Here is a 14048-nt window from a genome sequence, read left to right on the forward strand (position 1 = left end):
TTCACGTATTTTACGACTGCAAGTAGTTTTTTTTATAGACAATAGGCTTACCTTGTATTACCTACCTAAAAAATAAACCTACACATAAATTGTTTAAAATACCAGTGTGAGCTAAAACCACTAAATGAAACAAGTTGGAGCGAATTAATAATGGTGAAATGAGTGTTTCAATGATGCATTGCAAATTCCAAACTTCTATATAAGACAGCACACATTATACTATCTACTTACAATTGGCCTGTAATCTGAATACGGACAACCCGGTTGAGGGTATTCGTCATCATATATTGGGTGTGAAACATCTTCAATAATCTCGCGCTTGACGACGGCTTGTTGATCATCTGTCTCAGATTTTTTATTAGAGAGTTCAGCCATTAGGCACTGAAAGAAGCAATTATTGTATTTTGTAAACACGGTAAAACCAGTTTCAGTTCTCGTAACATCCATATTACAATGTACAATAATTATATTTAACATGAATTAGTAGATAACCTAACCTAACCTATAATATCACGGATATATCGTAGCTGTCAAATTGCTCAATCAAGCATTCTTTTGAAACAAAGTTTAATGTCATCGAATGTCCTTACATTGTTTGTAAATAAGCAACATATTATTATAATAGTATCCTTATCGTCTTTATTCTCAATCTAAAGTGATTATAAAAGAATTCAGTTTCCTAAAACTAACCTCGAAATTGCAACTTGAAACGTCTGTATTCTCTTGCGTTACATGAATGCGAGGGTCCGGGTTGTTTGGATGGCTAGTCAGCGTGTCAAACAAAGGCTTGCCTTCTATATCGGAGTGTTCTCCATCACATGCTTGCTTTATATCCATGTTAAGGGTATATATTCCAGAAGCCACGTGTTACGTGACAGACAGAATCCATTCAAGATATTGTTAGAATAGTGTTGCCGCAATACTGAAAAGTAATTGAGTGAAAACTACCTATAATAAAAATACACACTTGACACAATTTAATAGTAAGTATGTATGTTTTGTTCTCTAAACAAAACAATGGTACGAAAATGATCGTCAGCATTTCCTCAATCATAACGAGAACAGCGCATCTTGGTATATAATAACAAATAAATCAAATTGGGTTTTTTTCTCCTATAATGTAAACACTGACGATATCTTTTTCGTGACGGCTCCACTCTCTACTAGTCTCCAGCGACAGGACACACGTTTTAGTTACGATAAAAGTTCTACGTTTAGTCGGTGTTCTTGACATTAGCATCTGTACCATAATAACTACAAATTTCAATACTTACATTATTGTTTATCAGATAATAGCTACACGGAATATAATAAACTGTATTTCGGCAATACTTATATACAACACAAAAGAAAGTTGTCTTTAGCACATTGCATACGATTGTTGATACGCAAACATGGAAGTCAAGCGAGAATGTGATGGAGACCAATCTGGTACTGAAAACAAGTTTGATGTAACAACCAGCCACCACAACAGCCCTGACACGCTCACCTATATAAAGCATGAGAACACAGACGATTTCAGTTGCAATTTTGAGGTTAGTTTTTATTTATTAAGTCCTTTCCTGCGATTTTTTATAATTATTTTAGCAGAATACCTACGATAAGTTTATATTTTTTACAAATTGTTTTTACAAGTGCAAACATACGAGGATGTCAAACTTTCTTTCAAAAACCTTTTGACATACATTTAGACAGCTACCTACCTCAATTATATAAGTAAGCATTGTTATAAAATGGGTACGCGAGCTCAAAATTGTTTTTTTATATGATTACAAAAATGCATAATGTTTCCTTCAGTATCCAGCAACGCGACTCGCTGAAATTAATCCCGAGATTGACCTCCAGCTGGTTGACGTTAAACGCGAGTTCGCTGCAGACGCAAAACACCCATTCCATGATGAAGATCCAACACCTGGATGTTCGCATTCAGATAACGGACCAGTACAGCAGGTAATTGTATATTATGCGATATTTTCTTCCATCGGCTATGTATCCTATCACAGCGTTGTGACTAAATTTAAATAGGTAGATATTATCCTCGTCTCGGTTATACACGCTTCCTACAACTATTTCACTTACCTATTTATCTGGTTTAGTGTGAGTGGGCGCATTGACCTGCAGTATTTGAATGTGATGTCTGTCACTGATGATGACCAATCGCCCTCTTCTTTCAGAAAGTACTTTTGAGATAACATTATTGTTTGTAGGTAGGTAGCAGAAGACGTCACATGCTGGCATGGCGACAAAGTAAGTCTGTGGTTTTGTCATTCCGCAGAATATTTTGAATGATCTAATTTCAATGAACTTTAACAGTTTATACGTGTGCGTACTTTAAAATTACTTGCGATATTGCATCCATACATAATATTGTGAACAGTGCCAGCGCCATCTTAAGATACAAAGCATCAGCATATCTTGTTGTACACGCATTTCTCAAACGAGTGATCCCACTGTTCAGCTGTCAAAATCAGATTTCAGATTGCCTCCAAGGTCTTTCTCGTTTCGTATTGAATTATTATAAAAAAATCGCAAATCAAATTTATAACCTATCAGTGTTTTTGTTATAAATATACATTCCTGTTATTCGTCAGTTATCAAAGTCAAACTATTTCTTCGTGCAAAAAACGGTGGTAACATCGATTTCCAAAAAATGTTTTATGTAGGTAGCATCGAGCTCATTTATACACTACTGGATTAATCATATGCTTCTTAAAATGACGCCCGATTTTCAGCGACTCGGCCAGTGTTAAAACTTACTGTTTTATTATCAGCGGACTTATCTCGATATAAGCTCACTTAATATTTGTCTCGAAAACGACCTGGCAATAATTATGAGTAAGCCCGATCTAGCTTGCATCTTACTCTAACTAAAGCCTTGTTCGGACTGTGCCAGTGATTTAGTAAAGTGGATAATTTGTTGATTAAAACTTTGATAAATAATGGAAATATTTCACAGAAAACTTGTTGTTATTGAAAGTAGGTAAAGATGTAGGTAGGTACACATTATCCTAGTGTTCATTAGAATAATTATAATTTATAATTATTCATTTATCATTCTGTTTATTTTTTGTAGTAAGTAAGTACAATGGAGCATAAAATCAGGGGCGGATCAAGTCAAATGGCCATACTATTAAATCTTTCTTCTCCCATAGTACTTCTCAAATAATTTTTTACACGCTTTAAAATAGAAAACGATCTTTCACCTGATGCATTGGATAAGGGTAGGTATTGTTAAAAAAATATTTCTACAATTGGGAATGTGCAAAACATTTCTTTGGCGGCTCGACAGATGTCTGATGTGGATTAAATATTGTGCATAAAGTACCTATTTATTACCTAAACAAACTACAAAAATACATAGGTAAGCACACAAAAATATAATAGGTAGGTATCCTATGTAAATTAGTATTCATCAATAGGAATTTGGAGCATAAATCGATTTAATTCAACAACGCCGTTTTTGCACAGTGTCATTTGAATTATTTTTGAAGTTACGATAGACGGCAGCACTCTCGTGTCGCGCGATTGGTGTCCTCTTTGAAATATCCGTCGCTCTCGACGCTCTGTTCATTTTCACGCGTCACTCACTAATGCACTGTGCTCGGACACTTTTCAGATACTAATTCACTAAATCACTCGCCACTCTACTAAATCACTCGGCTGGTACGGACCGGCCTTAATAGTCAGCTCATGACGACTTGCTCTGTTCGCTCAGACATGAATTTTAACTGTAACTTGCAAGCTTTGGGTTGCAGAACCCTGAGGGTCACCATTCCAAGAACGCAAATTTAGTTTTACAGCCAGGGCAATACGGGTGAAATTCAGGAATCCATGTTAACGGTCTTAACGCATTATACCTACAGGGAAATATTATAAGACGATATTCGTAATATCTTCTTTTGCGGTACATTTTTAAAATGACACTTGTATGGGAACTCCTCATCTAGTAGTATATCAATGATTGAGCTATACATTACGTTTATGGAAGATGTGTTAATGTTAGTATAGTAATTATGATGTACCTCATCTATCAAAATCAAACCAGTCCCATTCTCAAGACAGCTGCAAACCAGCAGACAATACATTAGGGATAGGCATACATGAGGTCAACGAGAACCTCATTCTAGATTTTCATAAAGTACCACACCATAGTCACGTTCTCATATATATCGAGTAGGTTTATAGAAAGTGTTAAATGACATTACAATAATCAATTTGTTTCTGATAGGAAACGCGTTTTATAAAATGATATAAGTATCTCTTAATAATTATGATTTGGCAAGCTTTTTAAAATTGTGCTTTATTTAAATTGAAGTATCTTCAGGACTCCAAAAATCGAAGTAAAAACAAAGCTTATGTACCAATTTACACCACCCAGTACCACAGTCGGCTTTAATCGATCGATCAGTCCGCGCAAAGCCGACTCAACAACAAGCCTAAGCATTCGGAAACTTTCCGACAGCGAGTGGTCTTACATCTCTTGCGCCTCCTACTGCTGACCAATCATTATTCTATAACAGTGATGTTGAACCTATGGCACGCGAATGTTTTATATTGAAGAGAAAAAAATATTACCTAATATAATAATAAAGCAACATCCAAAAAAGTGATACAAATAAAAATATAAGTATTTATAATATACACTATTAAAAAATAATTACGACATAGCTATGCGTATTTTATAGAGTTTTTAATACTATTTTTACCAGTGGTATTTACCAATCGATGCGCAAACGGAACCGACGAAACTCGTGCATAAATGACAGATCGTATTGTATACAAATTAATAATAGGCAAATTCTCTTCAAGAATTTATGTTACATATAAATTTATAATTGAACATATCGCTCTTAATGCTTATGCATGACACATAATATTATCGCACTCGCCTCATCAGGCGGCGTAGGAAGCCGCTCCGCGAACTTCTGATTTTGGTCGATTTACAATGCTTGAGACCACTGTAGCGAGAGAATGCCTCGTCTGATTGCGGCGAATTCAGGTGTCATTTTGTGTGTAAAGAACCAAGCTAAGTAATACAGTAACAAACTATTTCATTGGCACCAACAAAAATGTCTGTACCAAATAAGAAACAAAAACTTGGTGGAGCTAGTAGTAGTAATTCTGACAGACAGTGAAAATGGAAAACTGTTCAGTTATGGGGAATCTATAAAAAAAGCGTGGTTAAAATGCCACCACGACCTTTTTAAAAAATTTGAAAACAAGCAAAAATAACATAATATTCAAATAATAAAGGATATGCATTCGTCTAGAAACACGGTGAAAAATAGAATCTATCATTGTAATATTTAAACTTTTTTTTAATAGATTTCTTAAAAACTTCCTTTTCATTTTTTTCCGTATAAGAAACTGCTCGGCACGTCAGACAACCGAAAGATTATATTTGAAAATTTTTGGCACGCGTGGCTAAGTAAAAAGGTTCGCTAACACCGTGTCTAGGTATAATATTTCTAACTGGATCTCTTATAATGAACTGTTATTTAAAAATCTCATAATTTATTAATACTTTTAAATGTTTTTAAAGATTATCACTAAAGGCACTGTAGCGGCCAATATTGCGAGTCTCATATCGTCCTGGGACGTGACTGAAGCACAAGTGTCTAGCAAAGACCTACACATTGAGGAACAAGATATTAATCAAGAACTAAAAAAATATATAGAAGGGTTCAAAGATGTCGCCTGTCGCAATAGTAAACGTGATATCTGTCAATCGAATAATATGGTAAGAACAGAATTATTGGTGGCAGTTATACAATTAGAAAAAAAAACGTTTCATAAAGAAAATTTTCTGTGCAGTATCTGTTTTGATTTATTTTCATCGTTCGACCTAATGTTGCTTCACAAAGCGATACACAAAACCACAATTGCGAAAACAAACGATTCCGTTGCAAGGCTGGGTAAATGTGACGATGGTTATTTTTCAAGATTTCGTCCTGGTCACGCCATGAAGTCACTCAAAATGACTAATTCTGGCGAAAAGCCATTTAATTGTGATACATGCAATTACTCATGCAGACAGTCAAGTGACATGAAAAAACACAGAATGACTCATTCTGGTGAAAAACCATTTAAATGTGATAAGTGCAATTACTCATGCAGACAATCAGGTGACTTGAAAAGACACAAAATGACTCATTCTGGTGAAAAGCCATTTAACTGTGATAAGTGCAATTACTCATGCACGACGTCAGGTAGCATGAAAATACATAAAATGACTCATTCGGGCGAAACGCCATTTAACTGTGATAAATGCAATTACTCATGCACGACGTCAGGTAGCATGAAAATACATAAAATGACTCATTCGGGCGAAACGCCATTTAACTGTGATAAATGCAATTACTCATGCACGATGTCAGGTACCATGAAAATACATAAAATGACTCATTCTGGTGAAAAGCCATTTAAATGTGTCAAGTGCAAATATTCATGCAGACGTTCAAGTGAGATGAAAACACACAAAATGTCTCATTCTGGTGAAAAGCCATTTAACTGTGATAAATGCAATTACTCATGCACGACGTCAGGTAGCATGAAAACACACAAAATGACTCATTCTGGTGAAAAGCCATTTTACTGTGATAAGTGCAATTACTCGTGCACGACGTCTGGTACCATGAAAATACATAAAATGACTCATTCTGGTGAAAAGCCATTTAACTGTGTCAAGTGCAAATACTCGTGCAGACGTTTAGGTGACATGAAAAAACATAAAATGACTCATTCTGGTGAAAAGCCATTTAACTGTGATAAGTGCAATTACTCGTGCACGACGTCTGGTACCATGAAAATACATAAAATGACTCATTCTGGTGAAAAGCCATTTAACTGTGTCAAGTGCAAATACTCGTGCAGACGTTTAGGTGACATGAAAAAACATAAAATGACTCATTCTGGTGAAAAGCCATTTAACTGTGATATATGTAATTACTCATGTAAACAATCTGGTCACTTGAAAACACACAAAATGACTCATTCTGATGAAAAGCCATTTAAATGTGTCAAGTGCAAATACTCGTGCAGACAGTCATGTGACATGAAAAAACACAGAATGACTCATTCTGGTGAAAAACCATTTAAATGTGATAAGTGCAATTACTCATGCAGACAATCAGGTGACTTGAAAAGACACAAAATGACTCATTCTGGTGAAAAGCCATTTAACTGTGATAAATGCAATTACTCATGCACGACGTCAGGTAGCATGAAAATACATAAAATGACTCATTCTGGTGAAAAGCCATTTAACTGTGATAAGTGCAATTACTCGTGCACGACGTCTGGTACCATGAAAATACATAAAATGACTCATTCTGGTGAAAAGCCATTTAACTGTGATAAATGCAAATACTCATGCAGACAGTCAGGTAGCATGAAAACACATAAAATGACTCATTCGGGCGAAACGCCATTTAACTGTGATAAATGCAATTATTCGTGCACGACATCAGGTACCATGAAAATACATAAAATGACTCATTCTGGTGAAAAGCCATTTAAATGTGTCAAGTGCAAATATTCGTGCAGACGTTTAGGTGACATGAAAAAACATAAAATGACTCATTCTGGTGCAAAGCCATTTAACTGTGATATATGTAATTACTCATGTAAACAATCTGGTCACTTTAAAACACACAAAATGACTCATTCTAGTGAAAAGCCATTTAAATGTGACACATGCACTTACTCATGCACGTCGTCTGGTAACATGAAAAGACACAAACTGACTCATAATAGTGAAAAGTCATAATCTGATAAATGTAATTACTCGTGCATAACGTCCAGTAGCATGAAAATACACAAAAACACTCATTTTGGTGATAAGCTATTTAAATGTGATTTATCTAATATTTACTCATGCATTTGATCTGGTAGCAGTAAATGGCATAAAAAGACTCATTCTGGTGAGAAGCCATTTAAATCTTATATTTATGTAATTACCCATGCACAACGTGTCATAATATCGCAAAAATTAACTCATTCTGTTGAAAAGCCATTTTAATGAGATAAGTGTAGTTACGCATCCACAACGTTTGATAGCATGAAATTGTATAAAAGGACTAATTCTAGTGAAAATTCATAATTTTTATGATACATGCAATTACCAATGCATATATTTTAATAAGATGAAATTACATGAAAAGACCCATTCCGGTGAAAAGCCATTCCGCTGGCTGTGCTTATCAGTGAACTGTAAAGAAATGATTCGGATGCTGGGAGGGCAGGGTATTTCTAGGAAACCAGGCACTAACCTTTTATGCTATTTAGGCTGGCTCAATGGTTTGGTTGTCAAGCCTGGTCGTATTATCAGTCTCGTTCGGTATTGTTCATTGGGTTATCCGGTGCGTGCACTTGACATTCTAGCTTAGGTAAGTGTTTATATGCGCATAGTTGATGAATGACTGACGGTTATTTATCGTGCCAGGCAAGGGTCAAATTGTCAGGTGGGTAGGAATTTATCTATTGTATTAGGGCCACCCTAATTGGCTTATTTAGACAAGGCCATTTGAATGTGAAATAAATGCTCATGCATAACTTCTGCTTGCATATTTCACGACTTATTTATTTTTAAAAAATCCTGCATTTTTGGGACATAATTTCAATATAATATAATATTATACCAATAAAGGCGTTAGCTACCCGTTCACTAATTAGCTAGGATAAAGTATCTGTAGTAAAGACTTTGAAATAATGGTCAGTCGAGAAGGGACCGAACGTGCGTACGTCATTTTTATTATCAACCGATAACGTAAACAATTCATATTTTTGTAGCCCATTCTATAGCGACATAGTATTATGGAACTGTGTGTAATATTATTTTAAACCATACAATAATAACTATTGCCTCTGTGCTAAATACAGTTTTTGAATACTTCAAACCCACTTGCTCTAAGAAATCTCGTTTGTTGTATTTTGGCATTGTGTAAGTGGACGTTAGGTTTTAGTGACATAAAAAGTGTTTCGAACTCCGTAAGCTAGTTGTTTTTTTTTTTAACCAAATCCGATCCTTATAGGAACACATGGGCCTCCAACAGATTTTGTTTTTACGACAAACGGATGTCAACAACTTTCTCATCTTATTAAGTCCATACTCTGACCCTACACAAATCGAAAAACAATTTGTGTACATGCCTAATCCAGGATTTGATCCTGGACCCACGACGCTATAAGCCGACGCTTAACCTGCGTGGCCATCGTGGGACTGTTAGCTAGTTCATAGCTTTGTTTGGGCGATCCGACAATATTGTACACACTTTTTCTTCTTTTATATTTATTTATTTTAGTTGAATAATAAATACATACCTCTCGTGTCACGTTGTTTGTTATTTTTTTTTAATTGTCATGCTCTGCTCAAACAAAACTAAAATTGATAAAAATATTAAACTATCTATAAAATATCTTATTTTATGTATGATTAAATGGCATAAATTTAAATATTTTATAGATAGAAGAGTATCCTTTGGCAAAGTATATTCTGTTATGGTTTGGTTTCGCAAGGTTTAAGGCGATAGATATTTTTTTGATAATTTACAATTTCAACTGAATTAATAAATTATGTATCTGAAAACATTGAAAAGAAAAATATTTTTTATTTTGAGTCTTCAGTAAACTTAACAATTATTGTATTAAAATGTGAATTTGTCAAAGGAGTCCATCTTATTATTAGGTTGGTAATATTAAGGTATTATTAAAATTTAGTTTATTATTTTTTTATGATGTGCTTAAGAGATTTTCACTAATTCATTTTTTTATTATTTTTTAAACTTTAAACTTACAATTGTAAAAAAATGTTATAAAATGTAAAATTTGTCAGAGTACCCCATCTTATTATTACTTTTTTTTTATAGTCATATTAAGATATTATTTAAATTTTTGTTAGGTTTTCTATTTTTTAGTAAGAGATTTTTCACTAATTCATAGTTTTAAAATTTTTTATATTTATTTTAAAAAACATCGATTTTTATAAAAATATAAATGTGTGCAAGCTTCGTATTTTTGCGCTAGGTACAGGTGCCTTTGCACATCTATTATGTACACAAGTTTACTATCGATTGTAGTTTATACAATTTTTAAAATTGTGTACAATTACAACCAACTTCTCGTAATTGCTACAATAATTAGACCTTATTCTCCTTTGAATCGTAATACGTGTGACGTCACTAATCACAAAAAAAATGTACAACTGTCATCGAATTTCCGTTTATGCCTGTAAATTGGTGTTATTTAATGATCTATGCATGCTCCTCTTAATTATTAAGCGTTTGCCTTGTAATAATAGTTTAGTCCAACGAGATTGGAATTGGTTCTGTCTAAATAAAATGTCAAGCTACGGAAGTTTTTGTTTTGAATGAATGAGTTGAATGAGAATGATTTTTAGTCCTTTGACAAGTGAAAGGTACCAACCTGCTGAGTTTGACGATTGCTTGGTTAAAAACTGTATTTAGTGACAATATGTAAGTATTTTATTTTATATATAAATAAAGAAAATCGAAAACTTATTTGGTTTTAATCGTTTTTATTCACACTATCCCATTCATAAAAAGTAGCACCTGTTCGCACAAGGAAACTAGGTAGGTACATTAATATGAGATTCATCATTGTAACCCATAATATAGTTATTGCCATCTCCCGTCATAATGCTATGCTGGTTGCTGGTCATCGTCTGTTATTTGGACTTGGGAGTGAACAAATAAATACCCCGGAATGGTCTAAAACGGCGACTTTTATTTTACTCTTTTACATATTGTCACATTATATTAATCCGAGATATATGATTTCTTTACAAATGCAATCTCTCGAAGCCTAAAATTTTTCGCTGTTGATCTCGCTATCAGCGATTAGCCTACCTTTTTTGCATACGGACAAACAGCGTTGCCGGATATTTTTTTCTCATAATTGACCTTTACTAGTCAGAGTCAGCTCGGAAATGGTTCCGGCCTCTCTAGACCACCAGAGGAGACAGCCCCAAATGTGGACGAGTCGAAGGTGAGACATTATGACGTCATCTTTCAAATAAGAAAAATCGGAATCTCCCCTTTTTAGTAAATTATTGACGGTCATAACTTTAGTATGTTTCCATTATTTTCATTGTCCAAATTAATACGGAAGGCTTTCCATGCATTAAACAGTTATCGGCGGCTACCTCCAATTTGTAATACGGCGAAAATTTAGGTTGGTAGACATGTCGGTCAAGTTCGGATATGTTCGTGCTGCCGATCCTAAGCTGATGACGCCGAATCAGCGCCGTCTAACCGGCAGCTCGGTAAAGAGTCAGAATAGGTGTTTGACACCAGCTCTTGACTGTAGTATTTTTATTGTTTATAATAATTACTAATGATCTATTAGGTTTTGACGGTTTATTATTTATGATAATATAGGGGGGTTATTACAAACACTTCAACTATTCATATATTATTTTTTTGTGACCCTTGACTTGATAGGTTGGTAATGTAATTTTTACATAGGTACCTACTCTATTGTATTGATTTGTTTTTCAATAGTATTCGTTGTCAGTGTTTATTTGCCTTTTGGTGAGTGTACACAGCGCCTGAAGATGCCGAAAGGCGAAACCCGGGTCGCAAATAACGACTTAAATGGAATAGTACAAAACTTAAATTCATTAGAGTTTAAAAGTACATCTATTTTGTTAATCTTTCATTATTATTATATTACTTTACTTAATTATCTAATCTTTCGGTAAATTGCAAGACACATAAACATTTGACAGCTTTAATATTTTTTGTTTTTAATATTTTTTGATGATATTGTCAAAGTTATAACCAATTCTTCTTGTTTGGTATTTGCAGATGATCTTAAACTTTTTCGAACTATTGAAACCCCATTATGCTGTGCGATGATGCAGTCTGACCTAGATGCTATCTCGCAATGGTCTATATTGAATAAACTTGAATTCGCTACATCCAAATGTAATATTATTTCATTCAGTCGTTCAAGGCACACCTTATTGTTCCCATACACATTGTCTGGTATAATATTGAATAGGGTAGGTAACGGAGATAAAAGATTTGGGTGTATTGTATGATGCAAAGTTCACTTTCAATCAGCATATTCTTGTCATCAGTACTAGATCTAGCAAAATGCTTGGTTTTGTAATGAGGGTTTCAAAATCATTCGAAAACGTCCGAGTGCTACGTACATTATACGTATCATTTGTGTTGAGTATTCTTGAATATGCCAGCATTATTTGGAGTCCTAATAGGTCCATCCACACAATTAAGTTGGATCGAGTCCACAATAGATTTCTTAGATTTCTCTACTTAAGAACATACGGGTTCTTTCCTTATGATAATGACAATAAAATGAATTTCCCGACTTGTTTTCTTCTGGGTATGCTATCACTGCAATCCCTGTCTACCCGAAGAGTGATTGTTCTTTTAAAGCATTTCTTTTTACTTCTTCGTGGGTTCATTTACAATCCGTATATACTGGCAAATATTAATCTTCATGTTCCCACCAATATCACTCGTAGCTCCACGGTCTTCAAGATACCTCGTCGCAGGACAGATGTTATGTTTCATGATGCTGTGTATCGTGCAATTAGCTTATTTGATGGCACCATAAAGGTTGATTTGTTTTTTATTAACTATATAATGTTTGTGGACGTATTAAATAGGCTAAATTTATAATTGTATAAATTATCATTTTTCATTAATATTTACACATGCTGTCTTTTTATTGTTATTTGTAATTAAGATATTTTTATTCATTTGTATTTATTATGTATTATGGCGCATTGGCCAATAGCTGTAATGCCGTAATACTCTTTTTATAAATAAATAAATAAAATTAAGTCGCATGACAATATTGTTTTGCACTATTAATTGTACTGCATCTCCCATGATGCCATTGAACCCACCCATTTTATTGTATTATATAGGATCAAATTTTTCTATGAACTAGGTACCTACCTACCTACTGCACAATGATTTTGGTTATAATATAAAATTTAAAAAGTAATATTTTCTTGTTTCATTATCTCATTAATTTCTTGCGATGCCCGAAGTCACATAGATCGCAAGCCCCGATAGGGTTTAATATGTCGTATTGACCGTCTTAAGACAGGTCTGAATGTTTATAGGCTAATGCAAACGAGTTTCAAGCAATGACATTAATATGGACGAATCATCTGGGGAACAAAATGACACTCACTTTATTGTCGGGTCTGCCGAATGGCATTATCTTTTCTAACGCCATTACAATAAAGGTGACATTGCAATAAATTCCTGATGCTTTTTGTTGTGTCTGCCGGATGGTTCGGTTCGAACGGGTTCGCTCAAAGAACATTGACATTAGAAACACTGCTCTAACGCCATTACAATAAAGGTCATATTGCTATAAATTCCCAATGCGTGATATCGCATACTGGAATTGCGTGACGTCTACCTATGCATGCGAATTTACTTGCTAGCTACTGTATTGAGTGCATCGTCCATTAATAATGTCATTGGTTTCAAGCAACAGCAGGCACGCACGTCTTGGACATGTATTTTATCGTGGGTTGATTGACCCGGGGATCCATTTGTTTGGTTGCTGCTACCTAAAGGTCGATTAATGTCTCTTTTAAGGATAATAAAGAGACCGATTAGAACCGTTTCCACGTGTCAAGCCTATCAGTCACCATTAGCGAGTGGTGGAAGACTAGTCAATGCGCACCACAAAGACGTAGACATTTTCGGTGACGTGCTATGTATTTTATTTTCGAAATTTTATTTTATTGTTCTGTATAAAATTGTAGGTAAGTACTTATTATTATAAATTTTATTTTCCAACTAATACTAATAATAACATTCTATTCTCTTCTTTTCTTTTGTGAGGGTAATATTTTGTTATAATGTAGTTCTCATGTTGTGTACGTCTTGGATTTAGATTTGTGATGTCCACAATGTCTTGTTTTCATAAATAAATATAAATAGGCATAAAATTATATAATTAATTATAAGTATTTACCTACCTACCTATTTATAATAATTTACAATTAAAAATTTAAGCAATGTCTGTCACCTTTATAA

The 14048-nt window shown here is 34.2% G+C and overlaps 1 long non-coding RNA gene across 1 annotated transcript; it reads left to right on the forward strand.

Moving 5' to 3' along the window:
• The first annotated feature begins 1126 nt into the window (after positions 1-1126).
• Positions 1127-6603, forward strand: LOC147077546 (uncharacterized). Its single transcript, XR_015069844.1, has 3 exons — positions 1127-1535; positions 1798-1950; positions 5543-6603. It is a non-coding gene; the product is annotated as an uncharacterized LOC147077546 (long non-coding RNA).
• The last annotated feature ends 7445 nt before the right edge of the window (positions 6604-14048 follow it).

Source organism: Rhyacophila brunnea, unplaced genomic scaffold, assembly GCF_057557595.1.
Source record: "Rhyacophila brunnea isolate RB1 unplaced genomic scaffold, BYU_Rbru_1.0 scaffold_13, whole genome shotgun sequence".
NCBI lineage: Eukaryota > Metazoa > Arthropoda > Insecta > Trichoptera > Rhyacophilidae > Rhyacophila > Rhyacophila brunnea.